The sequence below is a fragment of the Canis lupus genome, chromosome 23 (genome assembly GCF_048164855.1).
Source record: "Canis lupus baileyi chromosome 23, mCanLup2.hap1, whole genome shotgun sequence".
Classification (NCBI taxonomy): Eukaryota; Metazoa; Chordata; class Mammalia; order Carnivora; family Canidae; genus Canis; species Canis lupus.
Window position 1 is genome coordinate 44,860,835 of NC_132860.1, and position 7,905 is coordinate 44,868,739.

The following is a 7,905-nucleotide window of genomic DNA, read 5'->3' on the forward strand; positions in this document are numbered from 1 at the left end:
CACTGGTACCTTAATACAAACTTATTCCTGTTCTTTTTTGCTGATATTTATAAATCACATTACCTCCATTCTGTGAGGTGGGCAGGGCTAGAACTGAGGGTCCGACAGGCTGAGCGTTGTGCCCAATTGAACTACTCATGCCACATCTGGAATGCAGGGCTCCACAGCTCACCCAGGGCTCATTCTGTTGCTCTACGTGGCCATCCTCACGCCCAGTAATGGCTAATGGATGGTGCCTCTGAGGCAGGTGGGGTTGTTGGGAGGAGGACTGATGGTGGTGGGGGTGGGAACTATGTGCTCGAACTAATGTAGTGGCTTGATATAAATTATTTCATTTAACTGTGACAACAACCTTTTGAGGTAGGAATTATTATTATTATTTTTTAAAGATTTTATTTATTTATTCGTGAGAGACAGAGAGAGAAAGGCAGAGACACAGGCAGAGGGAGAAGCAGGTTCCCTGCGGGGAGCCCGACACAGGATTCGATCCCAGGACTCTGGGATCACACCCTGAGCCAAAGGCAGGTGCTCAACCAGTGACTCACCCAGGTGCCTTGAGGTAGGAATTATTATCTCCATTTTAGAGATAAGGAAAAATCAACTAACTTATCCAAGGTCAGAGCTGGGATTCAAATCAGATCCACTGCACTTTAATGCTCACATTTTTTTTTCCCCAGTGCCTCATAGTTCTAGTTACTGAGGTGATTATGGAGCGAGAAGAACAAATGATAACATGAAGTCTCTGAAACTCTTCCAGCAAGCCACGATTGCTCTAGGGCAGGATGGGAGTGGAAGGGTGGAGGTGGTGCATCTGTAGGCCTCAGGGGCACTTCCAGATAGATTTCTTCCCTGTAGGGTGAACACACTGGATTTTATCTGGCTTCTTTTCCAGAGATAGAGTGAAAAGTTCCCATTATTCGGGTGGCTGGGCTTCCAGACAAATTCAGGGATGAACCAACCAGGTAAGGTTAGGTGGGACAGAGTAGGGGAGAGGTTCTGCCCAGGAAGGAACATTAGCCTGTTTCTCTGAGGTAGGTTTCCGCCTCATGCCTGCAACCTGCGGCTCATTTCAGTGTCTGTGGGACGGCCCAGCTTCTCATTTCAATCTTCTCCCTTTCGTTCCATTGGCTTCAGCCATCACTCCCATGGCCCAGCCCACAACCCTGCTGCTACCAGGAACAACTGGACTTCTGACATCTTAAATGGCTTTCTTATAGCTGCCATTTCCAGCTGCCATTTTTAAATTTATGGAAGCCTCCAGAGACTGGAGGTCAGTCCTGATCTCTCTGTTATCCTTCATTCTGTTTGTCAGTGCACATTATTAGTTGGGGCTTTTCCAGTGGCAAGTGATAGGACCCCATGCTAAACTTGCTTAACAAAAAAAAAGGAGTTCTATTGGTTTTTTGTCTTTTGGCTGTCCTAAACTGTGTATTAGGTAAGAATTTTACAAGCATTACGTATATTAGCCGTCATGGTGGAGCTGGGGACTATTGCGTCTTCTGTAGGCTGCACAATGAGAACCACTAATAGTGTGGTGGAACCTGTGGGCCCTTCCAAGACCATGGTTCTGGTGGCCTGCAGGTGTCAGCCCTTGCATCTCCCTGTGTTTGTGGATGGGTTTGGTGATCCACTGGGTCAGGATTTCTTCGGATGACTTTATGGAATGGATTGAGAGGATAACCTCAGAATTTGTACATGGAATCTTTGTCAACCCACTAAGAATTCAAGACCCTCAGAGCCCCATCGTGGTGTTCAGCTCACTCCTCTGCAACAGACAGAAGGCTTCAGGTAAACTTTAGTCGTTTAACACCATGAGGGGCAGGCTTGCTGTAGGTAGCAGCCTTAGGGACTGGGCTTTCGTGGAGACCACATCGCACATGTATCTGATATATGCTTGGCTGTATACCCCAGTCTGTATGCTTTATTTGGCGGGGTTGGGTGGGGGTGCCCAGTGGAGTGCGGAAAGTTGGCAGTAGTGCCAAGCAGCCCACTCTGAGAAGAAAGTACATTACATGGAACTGCTTCTTCCTCCATAGCTCCTGGCTGTATGTGTAAGCACCCATCTTGACTTACTTTTGAACTGATGGCTGCTGCCAGACTGAAAAGCAAGTTTTGTTGGCCTTTTAACTGGGGAGTACAGGGATTCAATATCTAGGGTCAGAGAATGTTGGCAGACACAGGGTCTCCGTGTACAATTGTTTAGGTTGTGCACTGCACAAGGGTACCATGTCTAACAGAGGGCCCTCTCCATGGTATTATATGTGAAGCACATGCTACTCACATAGTAATGCACATTGGCACATGAAGTCTTGGGCAAGCTTAGGAGACTACGTACACACACAACTTTGCCCTGTCCCAACCACTGCCTGCCTCCCCTGAGACTGCTTCTTTTACCCTATAGCTCTCAGAGGCACATTCCTGTTTCTCTGCCCCTCAACTCCAGCATTCCTGAGAGGCCAGGACAGCCACTGGGTCTAGAAAGCTTCTTCAGAGTGGGCTGTGGCCAGAGTCCCTAAATATGGCACAGGGCACAGCAACCTCTGTTCTGTTTTCAGAGCCTATGACTTAAGTTTGCTCAGGTTGCACGGTGATGTATTGACATGTTTTTTTGTTTTTTTTTTTAAACCCTTTTCTAGGGACACCTGGGTGGCTTAGGGGTTGAGCGTCTGCTCTCGGCTCAGGCTGTGATCCCAGAGTCCTGGGATCGAGTCCCACATCAGGCTCCTTGCAGGGAGCCTGCTTCTCCCTCTGCCTGTGTGTCTGCCTCTCTGTGTGTCTCTCATGAATAAATAAAATATTTAAAAAAAATGTTTTCTAATTCACACAGAAAATAGAGCAGCTGGGTAGGCCGGGATGACCCTGGCCAGCTGTCTACTCTTCCTCTCTCAGGTTGGCTTCTGTCATTCCCCTACATGGTCGCCGGGCTCCTCCCCGCGGTGGGGAGATGCCTGTGCTCCCCCGGGGCTCACACCTCCAGGACACCGCCTCTGCAGGAAGCACCTTGGCTGGCCACCAGCTCCTTCCAGCTGCAGAGGGGCCTGCCTTGGCTCACAGGACCGCCTGGTACCAAGGCGATGGAGACCTCTGATTGGCCAGGCCTCCGTCACGTGATCACTCTTGTGCCCAGGAGAGGGCATTGAGCAACTCTTGTGCTTACCTGTGCTAAGCCTTCCTCCTTCACAACCTGAACCCTGAGGTGAGTCATCGAAATTCCTCCCTCGCCAACAACTTTCACTCTCTGCTCTGATATGGTGAAATCTTGACTCCGTATCCATCTCTTACACTAGCTTTTCTGCTCCTATACCTGGTCTGTTGTTAGAGAAAATGACACAGTAGGGCAGGTTGGTGTCTCTACAAATTCACTGTTTCTCGTCCCAGCTGGATCTTCAGTGCAGCCAGATAATCTTTCTGCTTGTCCCCGAATGACTCCTCTCATTCATTCATTAGTGCAGTAACACTGGATTTACACGTTAGAAGGATCGCTCTGGAACCAAGGTGGCCAGATAGAAACTAGCCATACCTATTCTGATTTGGAACCAACAAGTGGGTCATGTTCTCCGAAAGCCTCTTGGGCCTCCTTATTAGTTTATGTAATACAACTGAACACATTAGTTTGGTCTCCAGAGCCTGGCCCCTCCCCTACTACCAGCCTTAGTCCTTTGCCCTCCTGTCTTCCTACTTGCTGGCCAGTGAACCCTCACCTCAGCTCATTCCCAGCTGGCCTATCCTGTTCATGCTTCTGAGCTTTTGTGTACGCTGTTGTCCCTGCTTGAATGCCCTTCTCACTTTCTTCCACTAGAAAATTCTTGTTCATACTTAAAGGCTCAGCTCAAGTGTCATTTCCTTCAGGGAGTCTAACCCCTTTGCAAGAGGGGGTGCCCCTCCATCATGCTCCCATGACATTCTGGGTATGTCTCTATCACAGTACTTAACTCTTTTTTGCTGATGTTATCTGTTTGTTTTTCCTCACTAGTTGGTCTGTTCTGGGAAGTCAAGAGCTGTCTAGTTCATTTGTGCACCTCTGGGCCTGGCATGTGGAAGGGAATTGAATTGATCTGAACTGACCTCTGATCCATTAAGCTTTTCCAGCCAGGTCTCCCTAAAAGCTTCAATAGGCACCATCTTCCTCACACGCCCTTAAGAGCTGCTGCCTTCACTCCAAGAGAGTAAAGTGCATTTCAGTCTCATTGGTGCTGCGCTGGGTTTCCTGCATAAGCCGAGAGCAGATGCCCTATAGAGCTATTGGGCAAACCACTCATTAGCTTCCTGGTACACATTCCTCATTACAACTCCTAGCATATAGTCTGAGAGGTAGACTTCTCCCAGCATTTGGATTCATGCTTCGCCTCCATCATCACTGACTCCCCAGATTTGAGTCACTCTTCTATTAGGATGAATGATTTTCCAAGATGGTTTTGCCTGATACAAAATTGGCCCCTGGCCAACAATTGCCCAAACATGTTTGGTTAGGTCTAAATCCACCAGTAGATGTGGCTTAGCTTTCCAAACCAAGGGACTTACTTTCACAAGAAGTTGGTTTGAGCATGATTTTTGAAAATCAGAAGCTTGTTTCCCTTGGAGAGCCTCACTGATGACCCACCAAGGGGTCCAGGAAGAGTCACTGATTTGACGGGATTGTTCTTAAAAACTAAATCACCAGGTTGTGTGAAAAGAGAGGAAGAGAGAAGGCTTCTCTCTGTAGACCTTTGAGTAACAGAATGGCTGCTGGTTTCTTGTGCCCAAAAAGAAGAGGCCACCACTCATAGGAATTTGCATCATTCAGCATTAAGTATTTCTAACATAGTTCTGTTGAACAGTCTAGGAAAAAAAAAGTGAGTTTCCAGGAACTGTTCAGTGTTCTCATTAGGAGGGTATGTATAACAGGGCGGCACCGTAGGGCCCAAGTCTGGCAGGCTTGGGCTTAGCTTCTGGGCTGATCTGAGCCAGGAAGAGAGAGAGTGAGGGAGCAGTTACAGGGAGTGGTGTGGCAGCGAGGGAAGAGCAGGGTGTTTGGAGTCGGCAGATAAGATCCAGACCCAGCCTTGATACCAGGGAAGGTCATTTATTTTGTAGCTAATTGTCGCAGCAGCACTTATTAAAACTGTCCTTTGCTGCCTCTATCAAGTGCTCACATAATAGAGAGTTCTCTTTCTGGACTCTATTTTATAGGTCTGTTTATTGGTCTGGACCTACATATTGTTTTAGGTATTATAGCTTCCATTCTTTCTTTTTGATAGTGCCAGTCCTCCATTTTTATAATTTTTCTTTTTTTTTTTTATTTTTTTATTTATTTATGATAGGCATGCAGTGAGAGAGAGAGGCAGAGACACAGGCAGAGGGAGAAGCAGGCTCCATGCACCGGGAGCCCGACGCGGGATTCGATCCCGGGTCTCCAGGATCGCGCCCTGGGCCAAAGGCAAGCGCCAAACCGCTGCGCCACCCAGGGATCCCTATTTTTATAATTTTTCAAGTGTATCTTGGCTGTTCTTTGCCCTTTGCATCTTCATATAAACTTGAGAATCAACTTGTCAGATACTCCTGAAAATCTGTTGGAATTTTGACTGGAATTTCACTGACTCTATCATTGGACTGGAAAAATGGACTCCTTTACAACACTGAGTCTTCAGTCCACAAACACGATATGCCTCTTAATGAAGTTATCTCTAATGTTTCTCAGTCAGTTCTGCAATTTTTCTCATTAAAATCTTGCACAGCTTTTATCATATTTATTCATAGGGCACTTCATTTTTTTAAAATTTCCTTTTAGGGATCCCTGGGTGGCGCAGCGGTTTGGCGTCTGCCTTTGGCCCAGGGCGCGATCCTGGAGACCCGGGATCGAATCCCACGTCGGGCTCCCGGTGCATAGAGCCTGCTTCTCCCTCTGCCTATGTCTCTGCATCTCTCTCTCTCTCTGTGACTATCATAAATAAATAAAAATAAAAAAAATAAAAATAAAATTTCCTTTTAGAGAGAGAGCGTGAGGGAGAGAAGGGGCAGATGGAGAGGGAGAGAGAGAGAGAATATCAAGCAGGCTCCATGTCCAGCACGAAGTCCAACGTAGGGCTCCCTTCCACGACCCTGAGATCATGACCAGAGCCAAAATCAGGAGTCTGGGGATGCCTGGGTGGCTCAGGGTTGAGCGTCTGCCTTCAGCTCAGGACCTGATCCCGGGGTCCTGGGATCGAGTCCCACATCAGGCTCCCTGCAGGGAGCCTGCTTCACCCTCTGCCTGTGTCTCTGCCTCTCTCATTGTGTGTCTCTCATGAATAAATAAATAAAATCTTAAAAAAAAAACAAAAACCAAAAACCAAACAAAACAAAATCAAGAGTTGGATGCTTAACCAACTGAGCCACCCAGGCACCCTGGCACTTCATATTTTTTTGATGTGCTGATGAAAAGTAAAGTCTGTCTGCCACAGAAACAGAATATTTTTCTATATAGTCATGATTATCTGTGAAGTGAAAAGGTGTCTTTTTTTAAAAAAATTAATTTATTCATTTAGAGAGAGAAAGAGGCAGAGAGAGAATCTCAAGCAGACTCCATGCTGAGTGCAGAGCCCGATGCAGGGCCTGATCCCACAACTCTGAGATCATGACCTGAGCCAAAATCAAAGTTGGCTGCTTAACGGATTGAGCTGCCCAGGTGCTCAGAAAAAGTGTCTTTGATAAAGGCCTCTGCATTCACCTCACCCTTCTCATATGTACCCGGGTCAGTGATGGCTCACTAAGGACAAAGGGAAGCATTTTTCCTCTAGGGAACGTACCCTTCTGTGGACTAACAATTAACAATGACCAAAATTTAACCAGTACTTTGAAAAGCATTTCCCACTTTATTATCTTATTTAATTCTTATAGCTGTTCTGAAAAGTAGACATTTTTATTTCCATTTAGTGAGGAAACAGAAGCTCAGGGACATAAGAAGGATTTTGCTTAAGTTCACCTGGCTTTCTTCAGCTCAAGATCAGGACTGTTGACTTCAGCCTGGTTCTCTTTCCCTGTCCATAGATGCCTTCCCAGTTGGCATCTTTGAAGAAGTGGGTTTTGTCATGTTTTATAGTATCTGCTCAGTAAAATTGGGAGAGCTAGAGAAGATAGAGGAGGCCCAGGACAAAAATAGTCTACATGGATGGCCTGGATTTTGGATTTTCTATTTTCTATTTAACAGTGGTTGCTATGTTCTCTTCTATGAGGAACCATAGTTCAACCAACAGATGGTAGTTCTCATTAAATTTGCTTTCATATGGGCTTTCAATTCAGTTAGTTTTTTTCTTATTATTTTGGCAGAAACTTGAGGACATATGTTCATACTCCTGGTGACTATTGCAGTGTTTTTAGGGGCAATAAATCCTGCTGAATGGATACAGTTTTCTCTGATTCGTACGTACAATCAAGAACTCTTTCCTTTGGAAGCTAAGTGTTTAATACCTCGAAGTCCCACCAGGTGGTGTTCTAAGACTGCCTGGTGTAGGTCATACTTGCTGAAAAAGAATTCTGGGCACAGACACAAGTTGCTGAACTGTGATTTTTAGTTTGAAAGAAGGAGAAGGGAGAGAGAGAAGAGAAAACACCCTTGGTCTTGTCATTCTTTGCATTTACAGTTGATCCACAGTATAAGACTGTCTGTGGTTTTACTTGGGCATTCATGACTCCCTCACACCTGATGCATTTTCTAGCTCCTCCAAAGTAGAGGCTCTCCTATTTTTCTTTGTATTCAATACAAAGGTCCAGCTCATAGTAAGACCCTGGTAAATTCTCGTTGACCGGAGATGGCTAGCTAGATGCAAGTCTAATCCCCCCTAACTCTTCCCTACATTGGGCTTCCCCTTCATCCATTCTCTTTCTTGGTTGATTGCATCCCCTGCCCTCTGATGCCCACCATGGCACCATGGTTGAATCCTTAGAGCC

At 46.2% G+C, this 7,905-nt stretch overlaps 1 pseudogene; it reads right to left on the reverse strand.

The window, feature by feature from the left end:
* Positions 1 to 1,462: 1,462 nt before the first annotated feature.
* Positions 1,463 to 2,063, reverse strand: LOC140615344 (large ribosomal subunit protein eL15-like; annotated as a pseudogene).
* Positions 2,064 to 7,905: the final 5,842 nt, after the last annotated feature.